Source organism: Leiobunum rupestre, chromosome 11 (genome assembly GCF_980474605.1).
Source record: "Leiobunum rupestre chromosome 11, qqLeiRupe1.1.hap1, whole genome shotgun sequence".
NCBI lineage: Eukaryota > Metazoa > Arthropoda > Arachnida > Opiliones > Sclerosomatidae > Leiobunum > Leiobunum rupestre.
The window spans coordinates 23,831,538-23,854,842 of NC_143394.1; positions in this window are offsets into that span (position 1 = coordinate 23,831,538).

Here is a 23,305-nt window from a genome sequence, read left to right on the forward strand (position 1 = left end):
ATAATGGTTCTTTCGATAGGCCTAGTAATGCAGATTAACATAATTAAAAACCAATCAGTTTTACCTTGCGAGAATATAAATATATCGGGAATTCCAATTGACCCCGATTTTATAAGACTTTCTATTTCGATAATTTTTCCGTAATTAAAATCAATTTCGCTCGGCTCGTATCGGAGCTCACCGGCCAATTATTGGTTCTTTCGATAGGTCTAGTAATGGAGATTAACATAATTAAAAACCAATCAGTTCTACCTTGCGAGAATATAAATATATCGGCAAAACCAATTTTCTCCGATTTTATAAAACCTTCTATTTTGAGAACTTCTTTTGTAATTAAAATCAATTTCGCTCGGCTCGTATCCGAGCTCACCGGCCATTTATTGTTTCTTTCAATAGGCCTAGTAATGTAGATTAAAATAGTTAAAAATCAATCTGTTCTTCTTTGCGTGAATATAAATATATCGGGAAAACCAATTGACCCCGATTTTATAAGACCTTCTATTTCGATAATTGTTTCCGTAATTAAAATCAATTTCGAGCGGCTCGTATCGGAGCTCACTGGCCAATTATTGGTTCTTTCAATATGCCTAGTAATGCAGATTAACATAATTAAAAACCAATCAGTTCTACCTTGCGAGAATATAAATATATCGGCAAAACCAATTGACCCCGATTTTATAAGACTTTCTATTTCGAGAACTTTTTCCGGTATTAAAATCAATTTCGTTCGGCTCGTGTCGGAACTCACCGGCCAGTTATTTGTTCTTTCAATAGGCCTGGTAATGTAGATTAACATAGTTAAAAACCAATCAGTTCTACCTTGCGAGAATATAACTATATCGGCAAAACCAATTGTCTCCGATTTTATAAAACCTTCTATTTCGAGAACTTTTTCCGTAATTAAAATCAATTTCGCTCGGCTCGTATCGGAGCTCACCGGCCAATTATTGAATCTTTCAATATGCCTAGTAATGTAGATTAAATTAGTTAAAAACCAATCAGTTCTACCTTGCGAGAATATAAATATATCGGGAAAACCAATTGACCCCGATTTTATAAGACTTTCTATTTCGAGAATTTTTCCGTAATTAAAATCAATTTCGCTAGGCTCGTGTCGGAACTCACTGGCCAGTTATTTGTTCTTTCAATAGGCCTGGTAATGTAGATTAACATAGTTAAAAACCAATCAGTTCTACCTTGCGAGAATATAACTATATCGGCAAAACCAATTGTTTCCGATTTTATAAAACCTTCTATTTCGAGAACTTTTTCCGTAATTAAAATCAATTTCGCTCGACTCGTATTGGAGCTTACCGGCCAATTATTGGTTCTTTCGATAGGCCTAGAAATGCAGATTAACATAATTAAAAACCAATCAGTTCTACCTTGCGAGAATATAAATATATCGGCAAAACCAATTGTCCCCGATTTTATAAGGCTTTCTATTTCGAGAACTTTTTCCGTAATTAAAATCAATTTCGCTCGGCTCGTATTGGAGCTCACCGGCCAGTTATTGGTTCTTTCAATAGGCCTAGTAATGTAGATTAACCTTGTTAAAAACTAATCAGTTCTACCTTGCGAGAATATAAATATATCGGCAAAACCAGTTGACCCCGATTTTATAAGACTTTCTATTTCGAGAACTTTTTCCGTAATTAAAATCAATTTCGCTCGGCTCGTATCGGAGCTCACCGGCCAATTATTGAATCTTTCAATATGCCTAGTAATGTAGATTAAAATAGTTTAAAACCAATCAGTTCTACCTTGCGAGAATATAAATATATCGGGAAAACCAATTGACCCCGATTTTATAAGACTTTCTATTTCGAGAACTTTTTCCGTAATTAAAATCAATTTCGCTCGACTCGTATTGGAGCTTACCGGCCAATTATTGGTTCTTTCGATAGGCCTAGTAATGCAGATTAACATAATTAAAAACCAATCAGTTCTACCTTGCGAGAATATAAATATATCGGCAAAACCAATTGTCCCCGATTTTATAAGGCTTTCTATTTCGAGAACTTTTTCCGTAATTAAAATCAATTTCGCTCGGCTCGTATTGGAGCTCACCGGCCAGTTATTGGTTCTTTCAATAGGCCTAGTAATGTAGATTAACCTTGTTAAAAACTAATCAGTTCTACCTTGCGAGAATATAAATATATCGGGAAAACCAATTGACCCCGATTTTATAAGACCTTCTATTTCGATAATTGTTTCCGTAATTAAAATCAATTTTGCTCGCCTCGTATCGGAGCTCACCTGCCAATTATTGGTTCTTTCAATATGCCTATTAATGTAGATTAAATTAGTTAAAAACCAATCAGTTCTACCTTGCGATAATATAAACATATCGGGAAAACCAATTGACCCCGATTTTATAAGACTTTCTATTTCGAGAACTTTTTCCGTAATTTAAAACCAATTTCGCTCGGCTCGTATCGGAGCTCACCGGCCAATTATTGGTTCTTTCGATAGGATTAATAATGCAGATTAACATAATTAAAAACCAATCAGTTCTACCTTGCGAGAATATAAATATATCGGGAAAACCAATTGACCCCGATTTTTTAAGACTTTCTATTTCGAGAACTTTTTCCGTAATTAAAATCAATTTCGCTCGGCTCGTATTGGAGCTCACCGGCCAATTATTGGTTCTTTCGATAGGCCTAGTTATTCAGATTAAAATAATTAAAAACCAATCAGTTCTACCTTGCGAGAATATAAATATATCGGGAAAACCAATTGACCCCGATTTTATAAGACTTTCTATTTCGAGAACTTTTTCCGTAATTAAAATCAATTTCGCTCGGCTCGTGTCGGAACTCACCGGCCAGTTATTTGTTCTTTCAAAAGGCCTGGTAATGTAGATTAACATAGTTAAAAACCAATCAGTTCTACCTTGCGAGAATATAACTATATCGGCAAAACCAATTGTCTCCGATTTTATAAAACCTTCTATTTCGAGAACTTTTTCCGTAATTAAAATCAATTTCGCTCGGCTCGTATCGGAGCTCACCGGCCAATTATTGAATCTTTCAATATGCCTAGTAATGTAGATTAAATTAGTTAAAAACCAATCAGTTCTACCTTGCGAGAATATAAATATATCGGGAAAACCAATTGACCCCGATTTTATAAGACTTTCTATTTCGAGAACTTTTTCCGTAATTAAAATCAATTTCGCTCGGCTCGTGTCGGAACTCACCGGCCAGTTATTTGTTCTTGCAATAGGCCTGGTAATGTAGATTAACATAGTTAAAAACCAATCAGTTCTACCTTGCGAGAATATAACTATATCGGCAAAACCAATTGTCTCCGATTTTATAAAACCTTCTATTTCGAGAACTTTTTCCGTAATTAAAATCAATTTCGCTCGGCTCGTATCGGAGCTCACCGGCCAATTATTGAATTTTTCAATATGCCTAGTAATGTAGATTAAAATAGTTTAAAACCAATCAGTTCTACCTTGCGAGAATATAAATATATCGGGAAAACCAATTGAACCCGATTTTATAAGACTTTCTATTTCGAGAACTTTCTCCGTAATTAAAATCAATTTCGCTCGACTCGTATTGGAGCTTACCGGCCAATTATTGGTTCTTTCGATAGGCCTAGTAATGCAGATTAACATAATTAAAAACCAATCAGTTCTACCTTGCGAGAATATAAATATTTCGGCAAAACCAATTGTCCCCGATTTTATAAGGCTTTCTATTTCGAGAACTTTTTCCGTAATTAAAATCAATTTCGCTCGGCTCGTATTGGACCTCACCGGCCAGTTATTGGTTCTTTCAATAGGCCTAGTAATGTAGATTAACCTTGTTAAAAACCAATCAGTTCTACCTTGCGAAAATATAAATATATCGGGAAAACCAATTGACCCCGATTTTTTAAGACTTTCTATTTCGAGAACTATTTCCGTAATTAAAATCAATTTCGCTCGGCTCGTATCGGAGCTCACCGGCCAATTATTGGTTCTTTCGATAGGCCAAGTAATGCAGATTAACATAGTTAAAAACTAATCAGTTCTACCTTGCGATAATATAAATATATCGGCAAAACCAGTTGACCCCGATTTTATAAGACTTTCTATTTCGAGAACTTTTTCCGTAATTAAAATCAATTTCGCTCGGCTCGTATCGGAGCTCACCGGCCAATTATTGAATTTTTCAATATGCCTAGTAATGTAGATTAAAATAGTTTAAAACCAATCAGTTCTACCTTGCGAGAATATAAATATATCGGGAAAACCAATTGACCCCGATTTTATAAGACTTTCTATTTCGGGAACTTTTTCCGTAATTAAAATCAATTTCGCTCGACTCGTATTGGAGCTTACCGGCCAATTATTGGTTCTTTCGATAGGCCTAGTAATGCAGATTAACATAATTAAAAACCAATCAGTTCTACCTTGCGAGAATATAAATATATCGGCAAAACCAATTGTCCCCGATTTTATAAGGCTTTCTATTTCGAGAACTTTTTCCGTAATTAAAATCAATTTCGCTCGGCTCGTATTGGACCTCACCGGCCAGTTATTGGTTCTTTCAATAGGCCTAGTTAAGTAGATAAACATAGTTAAAAACCAATCAGTTCTACCTGGCGAGAATATAAATATATCGGGAAAACCAATTGACCCCGATTTTATAAGACCTTCTATTTCGATAATTGTTTCCGTAATTAAAATCAATTTTGCTCGGCTCGTATCGGAGCTCACCTGCCAATTATTGGTTCTTTCAATATGCCTAGTAATGTAGATTAAATTAGTTAAAAACCAATCAGTTCTACCTTGCGAGAATATAAATATATCGGGAAAACCAATTGACCCCGATTTTATAAGACTTTCTATTTCGAGAACTTTTTCCGTAATTTAAAACCAATTTCGCTCGGCTCGTATCGGAGCTCACCGGCCAATTATTGGTTCTTTCGATAGGATTAATAATGCAGATTAACATAATTAAAAACCAATCAGTTCTACCTTGCGAGAATATAACTATATCGGCAAAACCAATTGTCTCCGATTTTATAAAACCTTCTATTTCGAGAACTTTTTCCGTAATTAAAATCAATTTCGCTCGGCTCGTATTGGAGCTCACCGGCCAATTATTGGTTCTTTCGATAGGCCTAGTTATTCAGATTAAAATAATTAAAAACCAATCAGTTCTACCTTGCGAGAATATAAATATATCGGCAAAACAAATTGTCTCCGATTTTATAAGACCTTCTATTTCTAGAACTTTTTCCGTAATTAAAATCAATTTCGCTCGGCTCGTATTGGAGCTCACCCGCCAATTATTGGTTCTTTCAATATGCCTAGTAATGCAGATTAACATAATTAAAAACAAATCAGTTCTACCTTGCGAGAATATAAATATATCGGGAAAACCAATTGACCTAGATTTTATAAGACTTTCTATTTCGAGAACTTTTTCCGTAATTAAAATCAATTTCGCTCGGCTCGTGTCGGAACTCACCGGCCAGTTATTTGTTCTTTCGATAGGCCTAGTAATGCAGATTAACATAATTAAAAACCAATCAGTTCTACCTTGCGAGAATATAAATCTATCGGCAAAACCAATTGCACCCGATTTTATAAGACTTTCTATTTCTAGAACTTTTTCCGTAATTAAAATCAATTTCGCTCGACTCGTATCGGAGCTCACCGGCCAATTATTGGTTCTTTCGATAGGCCTAGTAATGCAGATTAACATAATTAAAAACCAATCAGTTCTACCTTGCGAGAATATAAATATATCGGCAAAACCAATTGACCCCGATTTTATAAGACTTTCTATTTTGAGAACTTCTTTTGTAATTAAAATCAATTTCGCTCGGCTCGTATCCAAGCTCACCGGCCATTTATTGTTTCTTTCAATAGGCCTAGTAATGTAGATTAAAATAGTTAAAAATCAATCTGTTCTTCTTTGCGTGAATATAAATATATCGGGAAAACCAATTGACCCCGATTTTATAAGACCTTCTATTTCGATAATTGTTTCCGTAATTAAAATCAATTTCGATCGGCTCGTATCGGAGCTCACTGGCCAATTATTGGTTCTTTCAATATGCCTAGTAATGCAGATTAACATAATTAAAAACCAATCAGTTCTACCTTGCGAGAATATAAATATATCGGCAAAACCAATTGACCCCGATTTTATAAGACTTTCTATTTCTAGAACTTTTTCCGTAATTAAAATCAATTTCGCTCGACTCGTATCGGAACTCACTGGCCAGTTATTTGTTCTTTCAATAGGCCTGGTAATGTAGATTAACATAGTTAAAAACCAATCAGTTCTACCTTGCGAGAATATAACTATATCGGCAAAACCAATTGTTTCCGATTTTATAAAACCTTCTATTTCGAGAACTTTTTCCGTAATTAAAATCAATTTCGCTCGACTCGTATTGGAGCTTACCGGCCAATTATTGGTTCTTTCGATAGGCCTAGAAATGCAGATTAACATAATTAAAAACCAATCAGTTCTACCTTGCGAGAATATAAATATATCGGCAAAACCAATTGTCCCCGATTTTATAAGGCTTTCTATTTCGAGAACTTTTTCCGTAATTAAAATCAATTTCGCTCGGCTCGTATTTGAGCTCACCGGCCAGTTATTGGTTCTTTCAATAGGCCTAGTAATGTAGATTAACCTTGTTAAAAACTAATCAGTTCTACCTTGCGAGAATATAAATATATCGGCAAAACCAGTTGACCCCGATTTTATAAGACTTTCTATTTCGAGAACTTTTTCCGTAATTAAAATCAATTTCGCTCGGCTCGTATCGGAGCTCACCGGCCAATTATTGAATCTTTCAATATGCCTAGTAATGTAGATTAAAATAGTTTAAAACCAATCAGTTCTACCTTGCGAGAATATAAATATATCGGGAAAACCAATTGACCCCGATTTTATAAGACTTTCTATTTCGAGAACTTTTTCCGTAATTAAAATCAATTTCGCTCGACTCGTATTGGAGCTTACCGGCCAATTATTGGTTCTTTCGATAGGCCTAGTAATGCAGATTAACATAATTAAAAACCAATCAGTTCTACCTTGCGAGAATATAAATATATCGGCAAAACCAATTGTCCCCGATTTTATAAGGCTTTCTATTTCGAGAACTTTTTCCGTAATTAAAATCAATTTCGCTCGGCTCGTATTGGAGCTCACCGGCCAGTTATTGGTTCTTTCAATAGGCCTAGTAATGTAGATTAACCTTGTTAAAAACTAATCAGTTCTACCTTGCGAGAATATAAATATATCGGGAAAACCAATTGACCCCGATTTTATAAGACCTTCTATTTCGATAATTGTTTCCGTAATTAAAATCAATTTTGCTCGCCTCGTATCGGAGCTCACCTGCCAATTATTGGTTCTTTCAATATGCCTATTAATGTAGATTAAATTAGTTAAAAACCAATCAGTTCTACCTTGCGATAATATAAACATATCGGGAAAACCAATTGACCCCGATTTTATAAGACTTTCTATTTCGAGAACTTTTTCCGTAATTTAAAACCAATTTCGCTCGGCTCGTATCGGAGCTCACCGGCCAATTATTGGTTCTTTCGATAGGATTAATAATGCAGATTAACATAATTAAAAACCAATCAGTTCTACCTTGCGAGAATATAAATATATCGGGAAAACCAATTGACCCCGATTTTTTAAGACTTTCTATTTCGAGAACTTTTTCCGTAATTAAAATCAATTTCGCTCGGCTCGTATTGGAGCTCACCGGCCAATTATTGGTTCTTTCGATAGGCCTAGTTATTCAGATTAAAATAATTAAAAACCAATCAGTTCTACCTTGCGAGAATATAAATATATCGGGAAAACCAATTGACCCCGATTTTATAAGACTTTCTATTTCGAGAACTTTTTCCGTAATTAAAATCAATTTCGCTCGGCTCGTGTCGGAACTCACCGGCCAGTTATTTGTTCTTTCAAAAGGCCTGGTAATGTAGATTAACATAGTTAAAAACCAATCAGTTCTACCTTGCGAGAATATAACTATATCGGCAAAACCAATTGTCTCCGATTTTATAAAACCTTCTATTTCGAGAACTTTTTCCGTAATTAAAATCAATTTCGCTCGGCTCGTATCGGAGCTCACCGGCCAATTATTGAATCTTTCAATATGCCTAGTAATGTAGATTAAATTAGTTAAAAACCAATCAGTTCTACCTTGCGAGAATATAAATATATCGGGAAAACCAATTGACCCCGATTTTATAAGACTTTCTATTTCGAGAACTTTTTCCGTAATTAAAATCAATTTCGCTCGGCTCGTGTCGGAACTCACCGGCCAGTTATTTGTTCTTGCAATAGGCCTGGTAATGTAGATTAACATAGTTAAAAACCAATCAGTTCTACCTTGCGAGAATATAACTATATCGGCAAAACCAATTGTCTCCGATTTTATAAAACCTTCTATTTCGAGAACTTTTTCCGTAATTAAAATCAATTTCGCTCGGCTCGTATCGGAGCTCACCGGCCAATTATTGAATTTTTCAATATGCCTAGTAATGTAGATTAAAATAGTTTAAAACCAATCAGTTCTACCTTGCGAGAATATAAATATATCGGGAAAACCAATTGAACCCGATTTTATAAGACTTTCTATTTCGAGAACTTTCTCCGTAATTAAAATCAATTTCGCTCGACTCGTATTGGAGCTTACCGGCCAATTATTGGTTCTTTCGATAGGCCTAGTAATGCAGATTAACATAATTAAAAACCAATCAGTTCTACCTTGCGAGAATATAAATATTTCGGCAAAACCAATTGTCCCCGATTTTATAAGGCTTTCTATTTCGAGAACTTTTTCCGTAATTAAAATCAATTTCGCTCGGCTCGTATTGGACCTCACCGGCCAGTTATTGGTTCTTTCAATAGGCCTAGTAATGTAGATTAACCTTGTTAAAAACCAATCAGTTCTACCTTGCGAAAATATAAATATATCGGGAAAACCAATTGACCCCGATTTTTTAAGACTTTCTATTTCGAGAACTATTTCCGTAATTAAAATCAATTTCGCTCGGCTCGTATCGGAGCTCACCGGCCAATTATTGGTTCTTTCGATAGGCCAAGTAATGCAGATTAACATAGTTAAAAACTAATCAGTTCTACCTTGCGATAATATAAATATATCGGCAAAACCAGTTGACCCCGATTTTATAAGACTTTCTATTTCGAGAACTTTTTCCGTAATTAAAATCAATTTCGCTCGGCTCGTATCGGAGCTCACCGGCCAATTATTGAATTTTTCAATATGCCTAGTAATGTAGATTAAAATAGTTTAAAACCAATCAGTTCTACCTTGCGAGAATATAAATATATCGGGAAAACCAATTGACCCCGATTTTATAAGACTTTCTATTTCGGGAACTTTTTCCGTAATTAAAATCAATTTCGCTCGACTCGTATTGGAGCTTACCGGCCAATTATTGGTTCTTTCGATAGGCCTAGTAATGCAGATTAACATAATTAAAAACCAATCAGTTCTACCTTGCGAGAATATAAATATATCGGCAAAACCAATTGTCCCCGATTTTATAAGGCTTTCTATTTCGAGAACTTTTTCCGTAATTAAAATCAATTTCGCTCGGCTCGTATTGGACCTCACCGGCCAGTTATTGGTTCTTTCAATAGGCCTAGTTAAGTAGATAAACATAGTTAAAAACCAATCAGTTCTACCTGGCGAGAATATAAATATATCGGGAAAACCAATTGACCCCGATTTTATAAGACCTTCTATTTCGATAATTGTTTCCGTAATTAAAATCAATTTTGCTCGGCTCGTATCGGAGCTCACCTGCCAATTATTGGTTCTTTCAATATGCCTAGTAATGTAGATTAAATTAGTTAAAAACCAATCAGTTCTACCTTGCGAGAATATAAATATATCGGGAAAACCAATTGACCCCGATTTTATAAGACTTTCTATTTCGAGAACTTTTTCCGTAATTTAAAACCAATTTCGCTCGGCTCGTATCGGAGCTCACCGGCCAATTATTGGTTCTTTCGATAGGATTAATAATGCAGATTAACATAATTAAAAACCAAACAGTTCTACCTTGCGAGAATATAACTATATCGGCAAAACCAATTGTCTCCGATTTTATAAAACCTTCTATTTCGAGAACTTTTTCCGTAATTAAAATCAATTTCGCTCGGCTCGTATTGGAGCTCACCGGCCAATTATTGGTTCTTTCGATAGGCCTAGTTATTCAGATTAAAATAATTAAAAACCAATCAGTTCTACCTTGCGAGAATATAAATATATCGGCAAAACAAATTGTCTCCGATTTTATAAGACCTTCTATTTCTAGAACTTTTTCCGTAATTAAAATCAATTTCGCTCGGCTCGTATTGGAGCTCACCCGCCAATTATTGGTTCTTTCAATATGCCTAGTAATGCAGATTAACATAATTAAAAACAAATCAGTTCTACCTTGCGAGAATATAAATATATCGGGAAAACCAATTGACCTAGATTTTATAAGACTTTCTATTTCGAGAACTTTTTCCGTAATTAAAATCAATTTCGCTCGGCTCGTGTCGGAACTCACCGGCCAGTTATTTGTTCTTTCGATAGGCCTAGTAATGCAGATTAACATAATTAAAAACCAATCAGTTCTACCTTGCGAGAATATAAATCTATCGGCAAAACCAATTGCACCCGATTTTATAAGACTTTCTATTTCTAGAACTTTTTCCGTAATTAAAATCAATTTCGCTCGACTCGTATCGGAGCTCACCGGCCAATTATTGGTTCTTTCGATAGGCCTAGTAATGCAGATTAACATAATTAAAAACCAATCAGTTCTACCTTGCGAGAATATAAATATATCGGCAAAACCAATTGACCCCGATTTTATAAGACTTTCTATTTTGAGAACTTCTTTTGTAATTAAAATCAATTTCGCTCGGCTCGTATCCAAGCTCACCGGCCATTTATTGTTTCTTTCAATAGGCCTAGTAATGTAGATTAAAATAGTTAAAAATCAATCTGTTCTTCTTTGCGTGAATATAAATATATCGGGAAAACCAATTGACCCCGATTTTATAAGACCTTCTATTTCGATAATTGTTTCCGTAATTAAAATCAATTTCGATCGGCTCGTATCGGAGCTCACTGGCCAATTATTGGTTCTTTCAATATGCCTAGTAATGCAGATTAACATAATTAAAAACCAATCAGTTCTACCTTGCGAGAATATAAATATATCGGCAAAACCAATTGACCCCGATTTTATAAGACTTTCTATTTCTAGAACTTTTTCCGTAATTAAAATCAATTTCGCTCGACTCGTATCGGAGCTCACCGGCCAATTATTGGTTCTTTCAATAGGCCTAGTAATGTAGATTAAAATAGTTAAAAACCAATCAGTTCTACCTTGCGTGAATAATAATATATCGGGAAAACCAATTGACCCCGATTTTATAAGACCTTCTATTTCGATAATTGTTTCCGTAATTAAAATCAATTTCGCTTGGCTCGTATTGGAGCTCACCGGCCAATTATTGGTTCTTTCGATAGGCCTAGTAATGCAGATTAACATAATTAAAAACCAATCAGTTCTACCTTGCGAGAATATAAATATATCGGGAAAACCAATTGACCCCGATTTTATAAGACCTTCTATTTCGATAATTGTTTCCGTAATTAAAATCAATTTCGCTCGGCTCGTATCGGAGCTCACCGGCCAATTATTGGTTCTTTCAATATGCCTAGTAATGTAGATTAAATTAGTTAAAAACCAATCAGTTCTACCTTGCGAGAATATAAATATATCGGGAAAACCAATTGACCCCGATTTTATAAGACCTTCTATTTGGATAATTATTTCCGTAATTAAAATCAATTTCACTCGGCTCGTATCGGAGCTCACTGGCCAATTATTGGTTCTTTCAATATGCCTAGTAATGCAGATTAACATAAGTAATTACCAATCAGTTCTACCTTGCGAGAATATAAATATATCGGCAAAACCAATTGACCCCGATTTTATAAGACCTTCTATTTCGATAATTGTTTCCGTAATTAAAATCAATTTCGCTCGGCTCGTATCGGAGCTCACCGGCCAATTATTGGTTCTTTCAATATGCCTAGTAATGTAGATTAAAATAGTTAAAAACCCAATCAGTTCTACCTTGCGAGAATATAAATATATCGGGAAAACCAATTGACCCCGATTTCATAAGACTTTCTATTTCGAGAACTTTTTCCGTAATTTAAAACCAATTTCGCTCGGCTCGTATCAGAGCTCACCGGCCAATTATTGGTTCTTTCGATAGGCCTAGTAATGCAGATTAACATTATTAAAAACCAATCAGTTCTACCTTGCGAGAATATAAATATATCAGGAAAACCAATTGACCCCGATTTTATAAGACTTTATATTTCGAGAACTTTTTCCGTAATTAAAATCAATTTCGCTCGGCTCGTATCGGAGCTCACCGGCCAATTATTGGTTCTTTCGATAGGCCAAGTAATGCAGATTAACATAGTTAAAAACTAATCAGTTCTACCTTGCGAGAATATAAATATATCGGCAAAACCGGTTGACCCCGATTTTATAAGACTTTCTATTTCGAGACCTTTTCCGTAATTAAAATCAATTTCGCTCGGCTCGTGTCGGAACTCACCGGCGAGTTATTGTTTCTTTCAATAGGCCTAGTAATGTAGATTAACATAGTTAAAAATCAATCAGTTCTACCTTGCGAGAATATAAATATATCGGGAAAACCAATTGACCCCGATTTTATAAGACTTTCTATTTCAAGAACTTTTTCCGTAATTAAAATCAATTTCGCTCGGCTCGTATTGGAGCTCACCGGCCAATTATTGGTTCTTTCGATAGGCCTAGTTATTCAGATTTAAATAATTAAAAACCAATCAGTTCTACCTTGCGAGAATATAAATATATCGGGAATTCCAATTGACCTCGATTTTATAAGACCTTCTATTTCGATAATTAATTCCGTAATTAAAATCAATTTTGCTCGTCTCGTATCGGAGCTCACCGGCCAATTATTGGTTCTTTCAATATGCCTAGTAATGTAGATTAAATTAGTTAAAAACCAATCAGTTCTACCTTGCGAGAATATAAATATATCGGGAAAACCAATTGACCCCGACTTTATAAGACTTTCTATTTCGAGAACTTTTTCCGTAATTTAAAACCAATTTCGCTCGGCTCGTATCGGAGCTCACCGGCCAATTATTGGTTCTTTCAATATGCCTAGTAATATAGATTAAAATAGTTAAAAATCAATCAGTTCTACCTTGCGAGAATATAAATATATCGGGAAAACCAATTGACCCCGATTTTATAAGACTTTCTATTTCGAGAACTTTTTCCGTAATTAAAATCAATTTCGCTCGGCTCGTATTGGAGCTCACCGGCCAATTATTGGTTCTTTCGATAGGCCTAGTTATTCAGATTAAAATAATTAAAAACCAATCAGTTCTACCTTGCGAGAATATAAATATATCGGCAAAACAAATTGTCTCCGATTTTATAAGACCTTCTATTTCTAGAACTTTTTCCGTAATTAAAATCAATTTCGCTCGGCTCGTATTGGAGCTCACCGGCCAATTATTGGTTCTTTCAATATGCCTAGTAATGCAGATTAACATAATTAAAAACAAATCAGTTCTACCTTGCGAGAATAAAAATATATCGGGAAAACCAATTAACCCCGATTTTATAAGACTTTCTATTTCGATAATTGTTTCCGTAATTAAAATCAATTTCGCTCGGCTCGTATCGGAGCTCACCGGCCAATTATTGGTTCTTTCGATAGGCCAAGTAATGCAGATTAACATAGTTAAAAACTAATCAGTTCTACCTTGCGAGAATATAAATATATCGGCAAAACCGGTTGACCCCGATTTTATAAGACTTTCTATTTCGAGACCTTTTCCGTAATTAAAATCAATTTCGCTCGGCTCGTGTCGGAACTCACCGGCGAGTTATTGTTTCTTTCAATAGGCCTAGTAATGTAGATTAACATAGTTAAAAATCAATCAGTTCTACCTTGCGAGAATATAAATATATCGGGAAAACCAATTGACCCCGATTTTATAAGACTTTCTATTTCAAGAACTTTTTCCGTAATTAAAATCAATTTCGCTCGGCTCGTATTGGAGCTCACCGGCCAATTATTGGTTCTTTCGATAGGCCTAGTTATTCAGATTTAAATAATTAAAAACCAATCAGTTCTACCTTGCGAGAATATAAATATATCGGGAATTCCAATTGACCCCGATTTTATAAGACCTTCTATTTCGATAATTGTTTCCGTAATTAAAATCAATTTTGCTCGTCTCGTATCGGAGCTCACCGGCCAATTATTGGTTCTTTCAATATGCCTAGTAATGTAGATTAAATTAGTTAAAAACCAATCAGTTCTACCTTGCGAGAATATAAATATATCGGGAAAACCAATTGACCCCGACTTTATAAGACTTTCTATTTCGAGAACTTTTTCCGTAATTTAAAACCAATTTCGCTCGGCTCGTATCGGAGCTCACCGGACAATTATTGGTTCTTTCAATATGCCTAGTAATATAGATTAAAATAGTTAAAAATCAATCAGTTCTACCTTGCGAGAATATAAATATATCGGGAAAACCAATTGACCCCGATTTTATAAGACTTTCTATTTCGAGAACTTTTTCCGTAATTAAAATCAATTTCGCTCGGCTCGTATTGGAGCTCACCGGCCAATTATTGGTTCTTTCAATATGCCTAGTAATGTAGATTAAATTAGTTAAAAACCAATCAGTTCTACCTTTCGAGAATATAAATATATCGGGAAAACCAATTGACCCCGATTTTATAAGACTTTATATTTCGAGAACTTTTTCCGTAATTAAAATCAATTTCGCTCGTCTCTTGTTGGAACTCACCGGCGAGTTATTGGTTCTTTCAATAGGCCTAGTAATGTAGATTAACATAGTTAAAAACCAATCAGTTCTACCTTGCGAGAATATAAATATATCGGCAAAACAAATTGTCTCCGATTTTATAAGACCTTCTATTTCGAGAACTTTTTCCGTAATTAAAATCAATTTCGCTCGACTCGTATTGGAGCTTACCGGCCAATTATTGGTTCTTTCGATAGGCCTAGTAATGCAGATTAACATAATTAAAAACCAATCAGTTCTACCTTGCGAGAATATAAATATATCGGCAAAACCAATTGTCCCCGATTTTATAAGGCTTTCTATTTCGAGAACTTTTTCCGTAATTAAAATCAATTTCGCTCGGCTCGTATTGGACCTCACCGGCTAGTTATTGGTTCTTTCAATAGGCCTAGTAAAGTAGATAAACATAGTTAAAAACCAATCAGTTCTACCTGGCGAGAATATAAATATATCGGGAAAACCAATTGACCCCGATTTTATAAGACCTTCTATTTCGATAATTGTTTCCGTAATTAAAATCAATTTTGCTCGGCTCGTATCGGAGCTCACCTGCCAATTATTGGTTCTTTCAATATGCCTAGTAATGTAGATTAAATTAGTTAAAAACCAATCAGTTCTACCTTGCGATAATATAAATATATCGGCAAAACCAATTGACCCCGATTTTATAAGTATTTCTATTTCTAGAACTTTTTCCGTAATTAAAATCAATGTCGCTCGACTCGTATCGGAGCTCACCGGCCAATTATTGGTTCTTTCAATAGGCCTAAAAATGTAGATTAAAATAGTTAAAAACCAATCAGTTCTACCTTGCGTGAATATAAATATATCGGGAAAACCAATTGACCCCGATTTTATAAGACCTTCTATTTCGATAATTGTTTCCGTAATTAAAATCAATTTCGCTCGGCTCGTATTGGAGCTCACCGGCCAGTTATTTGTTCTTTCAAAAGGCCTGGTAATGTAGATTAACATAGTTAAAAACCAATCAGTTCTACCTTGCGAGAATATAACTATATCGGCAAAACCAATTGTCTCCGATTTTATAAAACCTTCTATTTCGAGAACTTTTTCCGTAATTAAAATCAATTTCGCTCGGCTCGTATCGGAGCTCACCGGCCAATTATTGAATCTTTCAATATGCCTAGTAATGTAGATTAAATTAGTTAAAAACCAATCAGTTCTACCTTGCGAGAATATAAATATATCGGCAAAACAAATTGTCTCCGATTTTATAAGACCTTCTATTTCGAGAACTTTTTCCGTAATTAAAATCAATTTCGCTCGGCTCGTATCGGAGCTCACCGGCCAATTATTGGTTCTTTCGATAGGCCAAGTAATGCAGATTAACATAGTTAAAAACTAATCAGTTCTACCTTGCGAGAATATAAATATATCGGCAAAACCGGTTGACCCCGATTTTATAAGACTTTCTATTTCGAGACCTTTTCCGTAATTAAAATCAATTTCGCTCGGCTCGTGTCGGAACTCACCGGCGAGTTATTGTTTCTTTCAATAGGCCTAGTAATGTAGATTAACATAGTTAAAAATCAATCAGTTCTACCTTGCGAGAATATAAATATATCGGGAAAACCAATTGACCCCGATTTTATAAGACTTTCTATTTCAAGAACTTTTTCCGTAATTAAAATCAATTTCGCTCGGCTCGTATTGGAGCTCACCGGCCAATTATTGGTTCTTTCGATAGGCCTAGTTATTCAGATTTAAATAATTAAAAACCAATCAGTTCTACCTTGCGAGAATATAAATATATCGGGAATTCCAATTGACCCCGATTTTATAAGACCTTCTATTTCGATAATTGTTTCCGTAATTAAAATCAATTTTGCTCGTCTCGTATCGGAGCTCACCGGCCAATTATTGGTTCTTTCAATATGCCTAGTAATGTAGATTAAATTAGTTAAAAACCAATCAGTTCTACCTTGCGAGAATATAAATATATCGGGAAAACCAATTGACCCCGACTTTATAAGACTTTCTATTTCGAGAACTTTTTCCGTAATTTAAAACCAATTTCGCTCGGCTCGTATCGGAGCTCACCGGACAATTATTGGTTCTTTCAATATGCCTAGTAATATAGATTAAAATAGTTAAAAATCAATCAGTTCTACCTTGCGAGAATATAAATATATCGGGAAAACCAATTGACCCCGATTTTATAAGACTTTCTATTTCGAGAACTTTTTCCGTAATTAAAATCAATTTCGCTCGGCTCGTATTGGAGCTCACCGGCCAATTATTGGTTCTTTCAATATGCCTAGTAATGTAGATTAAATTAGTTAAAAACCAATCAGTTCTACCTTTCGAGAATATAAATATATCGGGAAAACCAATTGACCCCGATTTTATAAGACTTTATATTTCGAGAACTTTTTCCGTAATTAAAATCAATTTCGCTCGTCTCTTGTTGGAACTCACCGGCGAGTTATTGGTTCTTTCGATAGGCCTAGTAATGTAGATTAACATAGTTAAAAACCAATCAGTTCTACCTTGCGAGAATATAAATATATCGGCAAAACAAATTGTCTCCGATTTTATAAGACCTTCTATTTCGAGAACTTTTTCCGTAATTAAAATCAATTTCGCTCGACTCGTATTGGAGCTTACCGGCCAATTATTGGTTCTTTCGATAGGCCTAGTAATGCAGATTAACATAATTAAAAACCAATCAGTTCTACCTTGCGAGAATATAAATATATCGGCAAAACCAATTGTCCCCGATTTTATAAGGCTTTCTATTTCGAGAACTTTTTCCGTAATTAAAATCAATTTCGCTCGGCTCGTATTGGACCTCACCGGCTAGTTATTGGTTCTTTCAATAGGCCTAGTAAAGTAGATAAACATAGTTAAAAACCAATCAGTTCTACCTGGCGAGAATATAAATATATCGGGAAAACCAATTGACCCCGATTTTATAAGACCTTCTATTTCGATAATTGTTTCCGTAATTAAAATCAATTTTGCTCGGCTCGTATCGGAGCTCACCTGCCAATTATTGGTTCTTTCAATATGCCTAGTAATGTAGATTAAATTAGTTAAAAACCAATCAGTTCTACCTTGCGATAATATAAATATATCGGCAAAACCAATTGACCCCGATTTTATAAGTATTTCTATTTCTAGAACTTTTTCCGTAATTAAAATCAATGTCGCTCGACTCGTATCGGAGCTCACCGGCCAATTATTGGTTCTTTCAATAGGCCTAAAAATGTAGATTAAAATAGTTAAAAACCAATCAGTTCTACCTTGCGTGAATATAAATATATCGGGAAAACCAATTGACCCCGATTTTATAAGACCTTCTATTTCGATAATTGTTTCCGTAATTAAAATCAATTTCGCTCGGCTCGTATTGGAGCTCACCGGCCAGTTATTTGTTCTTTCAAAAGGCCTGGTAATGTAGATTAACATAGTTAAAAACCAATCAGTTCTACCTTGCGAGAATATAACTATATCGGCAAAACCAATTGTCTCCGATTTTATAAAACCTTCTATTTCGAGAACTTTTTCCGTAATTAAAATCAATTTCGCTCGGCTCGTATCGGAGCTCACCGGCCAATTATTGAATCTTTCAATATGCCTAGTAATGTAGATTAAATTAGTTAAAAACCAATCAGTTCTACCTTGCGAGAATATAAATATATCGGGAAAACCAATTGACCCCGATTTTATAAGACTTTCTATTTCGAGAACTTTTTCCGTAATTAAAATCAATTTCGCTCGGCTCGTGTCGGAACTCACCGGCCAGTTATTTGTTCTTTCAATAGGCCTGGTAATGTAGATTAACATAGTTAAAAACCAATCAGTTCTACCTTGCGAGAATATAACTATATCGGCAAAACCAATTGTCTCCGATTTTATAAAACCTTCTATTTCGAGAACTTTTTCCGTAATTAAAATCAATTTCGCTCGGCTCGTATCGGAGCTCACCGGCCAATTATTGAATTTTTCAATATGCCTAGTAATGTAGATTAAAATAGTTTAAAACCAATCAGTTCTACCTTGCGAGAATATAAATATATCGGGAAAACCAATTGACCCCGATTTTATAAGACTTTCTATTTCGAGAACTTTTTCCGTAATTAAAATCAATTTCGCTCGACTCGTATTGGACCTCACCGGCCAGTTATTGGTTCTTTCAATAGGCCTAGTAATGTAGATTAACCTAGTTAAAAACCAATCAGTTCTACCTTGCGAAAATATAAATATATCGGGAAAACCAATTGACCCCGATTTTTTAAGACTTTCTATTTCGAGAACTATTTCCATAATTAAAATCAATTTCGCTCGGCTCGTATCGGAGCTCACCGGCCAATTATTGGTTCTTTCGATAGGCCAAGTAATGCAGATTAACATAGTTAAAAACTAATCAGTTCTACCTTGCGATAATATAAATATATCGGCAAAACCAGTTGACCCCGATTTTATAAGACTTTCTATTTCGAGAACTTTTTCCGTAATTAAAATCAATTTCGCTCGGCTCTTGTCGGAACTCACCGGCGAGTTATTGGTTCTTTCAATAGGCCTAGTAAAGTAGATAAACATAGTTAAAAACCAATCAGTTCTACCTGGCGAGAATATAAATATATCGGGAAAACCAATTGACCCCGATTTTATAAGACCTTCTATTTCGATAATTGTTTCCGTAATTAAAATCAATTTTGCTCGGCTCGTATCGGAGCTCACCTGCCAATTATTGGTTCTTTCAATATGCCTAGTAATGTAGATTAAATTAGTTAAAAACCAATCAGTTCTACCTTGCGAGAATATAAATATATCGGGAAAACCAATTGACCCCGATTTTATAAGACTTTCTATTTCGAGAACTTTTTCCGTAATTAAAATCAATTTCGCTCGGCTCGTGTCGGAACTCACCGGCCAGTTATTTGTTCTTTCAATAGGCCTGGTAATGTAGATTAACATAGTTAAAAACCAATCAGTTCTACCTTGCGAGAATATAACTATATCGGCAAAACCAATTGTCTCCGATTTTATAAAACCTTCTATTTCGAGAACTTTTTCCGTAATTAAAATCAATTTCGCTCGGCTCGTATCGGAGCTCACCGGCCAATTATTGAATTTTTCAATATGCCTAGTAATGTAGATTAAAATAGTTTAAAACCAATCAGTTCTACCTTGCGAGAATATAAATATATCGGGAAAACCAATTGACCCCGATTTTATAAGACTTTCTATTTCGAGAACTTTTTCCGTAATTAAAATCAATTTCGCTCGACTCGTATTGGACCTCACCGGCCAGTTATTGGTTCTTTCAATAGGCCTAGTAATGTAGATTAACCTAGTTAAAAACCAATCAGTTCTACCTTGCGAAAATATAAATATATCGGGAAAACCAATTGACCCCGATTTTTTAAGACTTTCTATTTCGAGAACTATTTCCGTAATTAAAATCAATTTCGCTCGGCTCGTATCGGAGCTCACCGGCCAATTATTGGTTCTTTCGATAGGCCAAGTAATGCAGATTAACATAGTTAAAAACTAATCAGTTCTACCTTGCGATAATATAAATATATCGGCAAAACCAGTTGACCCCGATTTTATAAGACTTTCTATTTCGAGAACTTTTTCCGTAATTAAAATCAATTTCGCTCGGCTCTTGTCGGAACTCACCGGCGAGTTATTGGTTCTTTCAATAGGCCTAGTAAAGTAGATAAACATAGTTAAAAACCAATCAGTTCTACCTGGCGAGAATATAAATATATCGGGAAAACCAATTGACCCCGATTTTATAAGACCTTCTATTTCGATAATTGTTTCCGTAATTAAAATCAATTTGGCTCGGCTCGTATCGGAGCTCACCTGCCAATTATTGGTTCTTTCAATATGCCTAGTAATGTAGATTAAATTAGTTAAAAACCAATCAGTTCTACCTTGCGAGAATATAAATATATCGGGAAAACCAATTGACCCCGATTTTATAAGACTTTCTATTTCGAGAACTTTTTCCGTAATTTAAATCAATTTCGCTCGGCTCGTATTGGAGCTCACCGGCCAGTTATTTGTTCTTTCGATAGGCCTAGTAATGCAGATTAACATAATTAAAAACCAATCAGTTCTACCTTGCGAGAATATAAATATATCGGCAAAACCAATTGACCCCGATTTTATAAGACTTTCTATTTCTAGAACTTTTTCCGTAATTAAAATCAATTTCGCTCGACTCGTATCGGAGCTCACCGGCCAATTATTGGTTCTTTCGATAGGCCTAGTAATGCAGATTAACATAATTAAAAACCAATCAGTTCTACCTTGCGAGAATATAAATATATCGGCAAAACCAATTGACCCCGATTTTATAAGACTTTCTATTTTGAGAACTTCTTTTGTAATTAAAATCAATTTCGCTCGGCTCGTATCCAAGCTCACCGGCCATTTATTGTTTCTTTCAATAGGCCTAGTAATGTAGATTAAAATAGTTAAAAATCAATCTGTTCTTCTTTGCGTGAATATAAATATATCGGGAAAACCAATTGACCCCGATTTTATAAGACCTTCTATTTCGATAATTGTTTCCGTAATTAAAATCAATTTCGATCGGTTCGTATCGGAGCTCACTGGCCAATTATTGGTTCTTTCAATATGCCTAGTAATGCAGATTAACATAATTAAAAACCAATCAGTTCTACCTTGCGAGAATATAAATATATCGGCAAAACCAATTGACCCCGATTTTATAAGACTTTCTATTTCTAGAACTTTTTCCGTAATTAAAATCAATTTCGCTCGACTCGTATCGGAGCTCACCGGCCAATTATTGGTTCTTTCAATAGGCCTAGTAATGTAGATTAAAATAGTTAAAAACCAATCAGTTCTACCTTGCGTGAATATAAATATATCGGGAAAACCAATTGACCCCGATTTTATAAGACCTTCTATTTCGATAATTGTTTCCGTAATTAAAATCAATTTTGCTCGGCTCGTATTGGAGCTCACCGGCCAATTATTGGTTCTTTCGATAGGCCTAGTAATGCAGATTAACATAATTAAAAACCAATCAGTTCTACCTTGCGAGAATATAAATATATCGGCAAAACCAATTGACCCCGATTTTATAAGACTTTCTGTTTCGAGAACTTTTTCCGTACATAAAATCAAATTCGCTCGGCTCGTATTGGAGCTCACCGGCCAATTTTTGGTTCTTTCGATAGGCCTAGTAATGCAGATTAACATAATTAAAAACCAATCAGTTCTACCTTGCGAGAATATAAATATATCGGGAAAACCAATTGACCCCGATTTTATAAGACCTTCTATTTCGATAATTGTTTCCGTAATTAAAATCAATTTCGCTCGGCTCGTATCGGAGCTCACCGGCCAATTATTGGTTCTTTCAATATGCCTAGTAATGTAGATTAAATTAGTTAAAAACCAATCAGTTCTACCTTGCGAGAATATAAATATATCGGGAAAACCAATTGACCCCGATTTTATAAGACCTTCTATTTCGATAATTATTTCCGTAATTAAAATCAATTTCGCTCGGCTCGTATCGGAGCACACTGGCCAATTATTGGTTCTTTCAATATGCCTAGTAATGCAGATTAACATAAGTAATTACCAATCAGTTCTACCTTGCGAGAATATAAATATATCGGCAAAACCAATTGACCCCGATTTTATAAGACCTTCTATTTCGATAATTGTTTCCGTAATTAAAATCAATTTCGCTCGGCTCGTATCGGAGCTCACCGGCCAATTATTGGTTCTTTCAATATGCCTAGTAATGCAGATTAACATAATTAAAAACCAATCAGTTCTACCTTGCGAGAATATAAATATATCGGCCAAACCAATTGACCCCGATTTTATAAGACCTTCTATTTCGATAATTGTTTCCGTAATTAAAATCAATTTCGCTCGGCTCGTATCGGAGCTCACCGGCCAATTATTGGTTCTTTCAATATGCCTAGTAATGTAGATTAAAATAGTTAAAAACCCAATCAGTTCTACCTTGCGAGAATATAAATATATCGGGAAAACCAATTGACCCCGATTTCATAAGACTTTCTATTTCGAGAACTTTTTCCGTAATTTAAAACCAATTTCGCTCGGCTCGTATCAGAGCTCACCGGCCAATTATTGGTTCTTTCGATAGGCCTAGTAATGCAGATTAACATTATTAAAAACCAATCAGTTCTACCTTGCGAGAATATAAATATATCAGGAAAACCAATTGACCCCGATTTTATAAGACTTTATATTTCGAGAACTTTTTCCGTAATTAAAATCAATTTCGCTCGGCTCGTATCGGAGCTCACCGGCCAATTATTGGTTCTTTCGATAGGCCAAGTAATGCAGATTAACATAGTTAAAAACT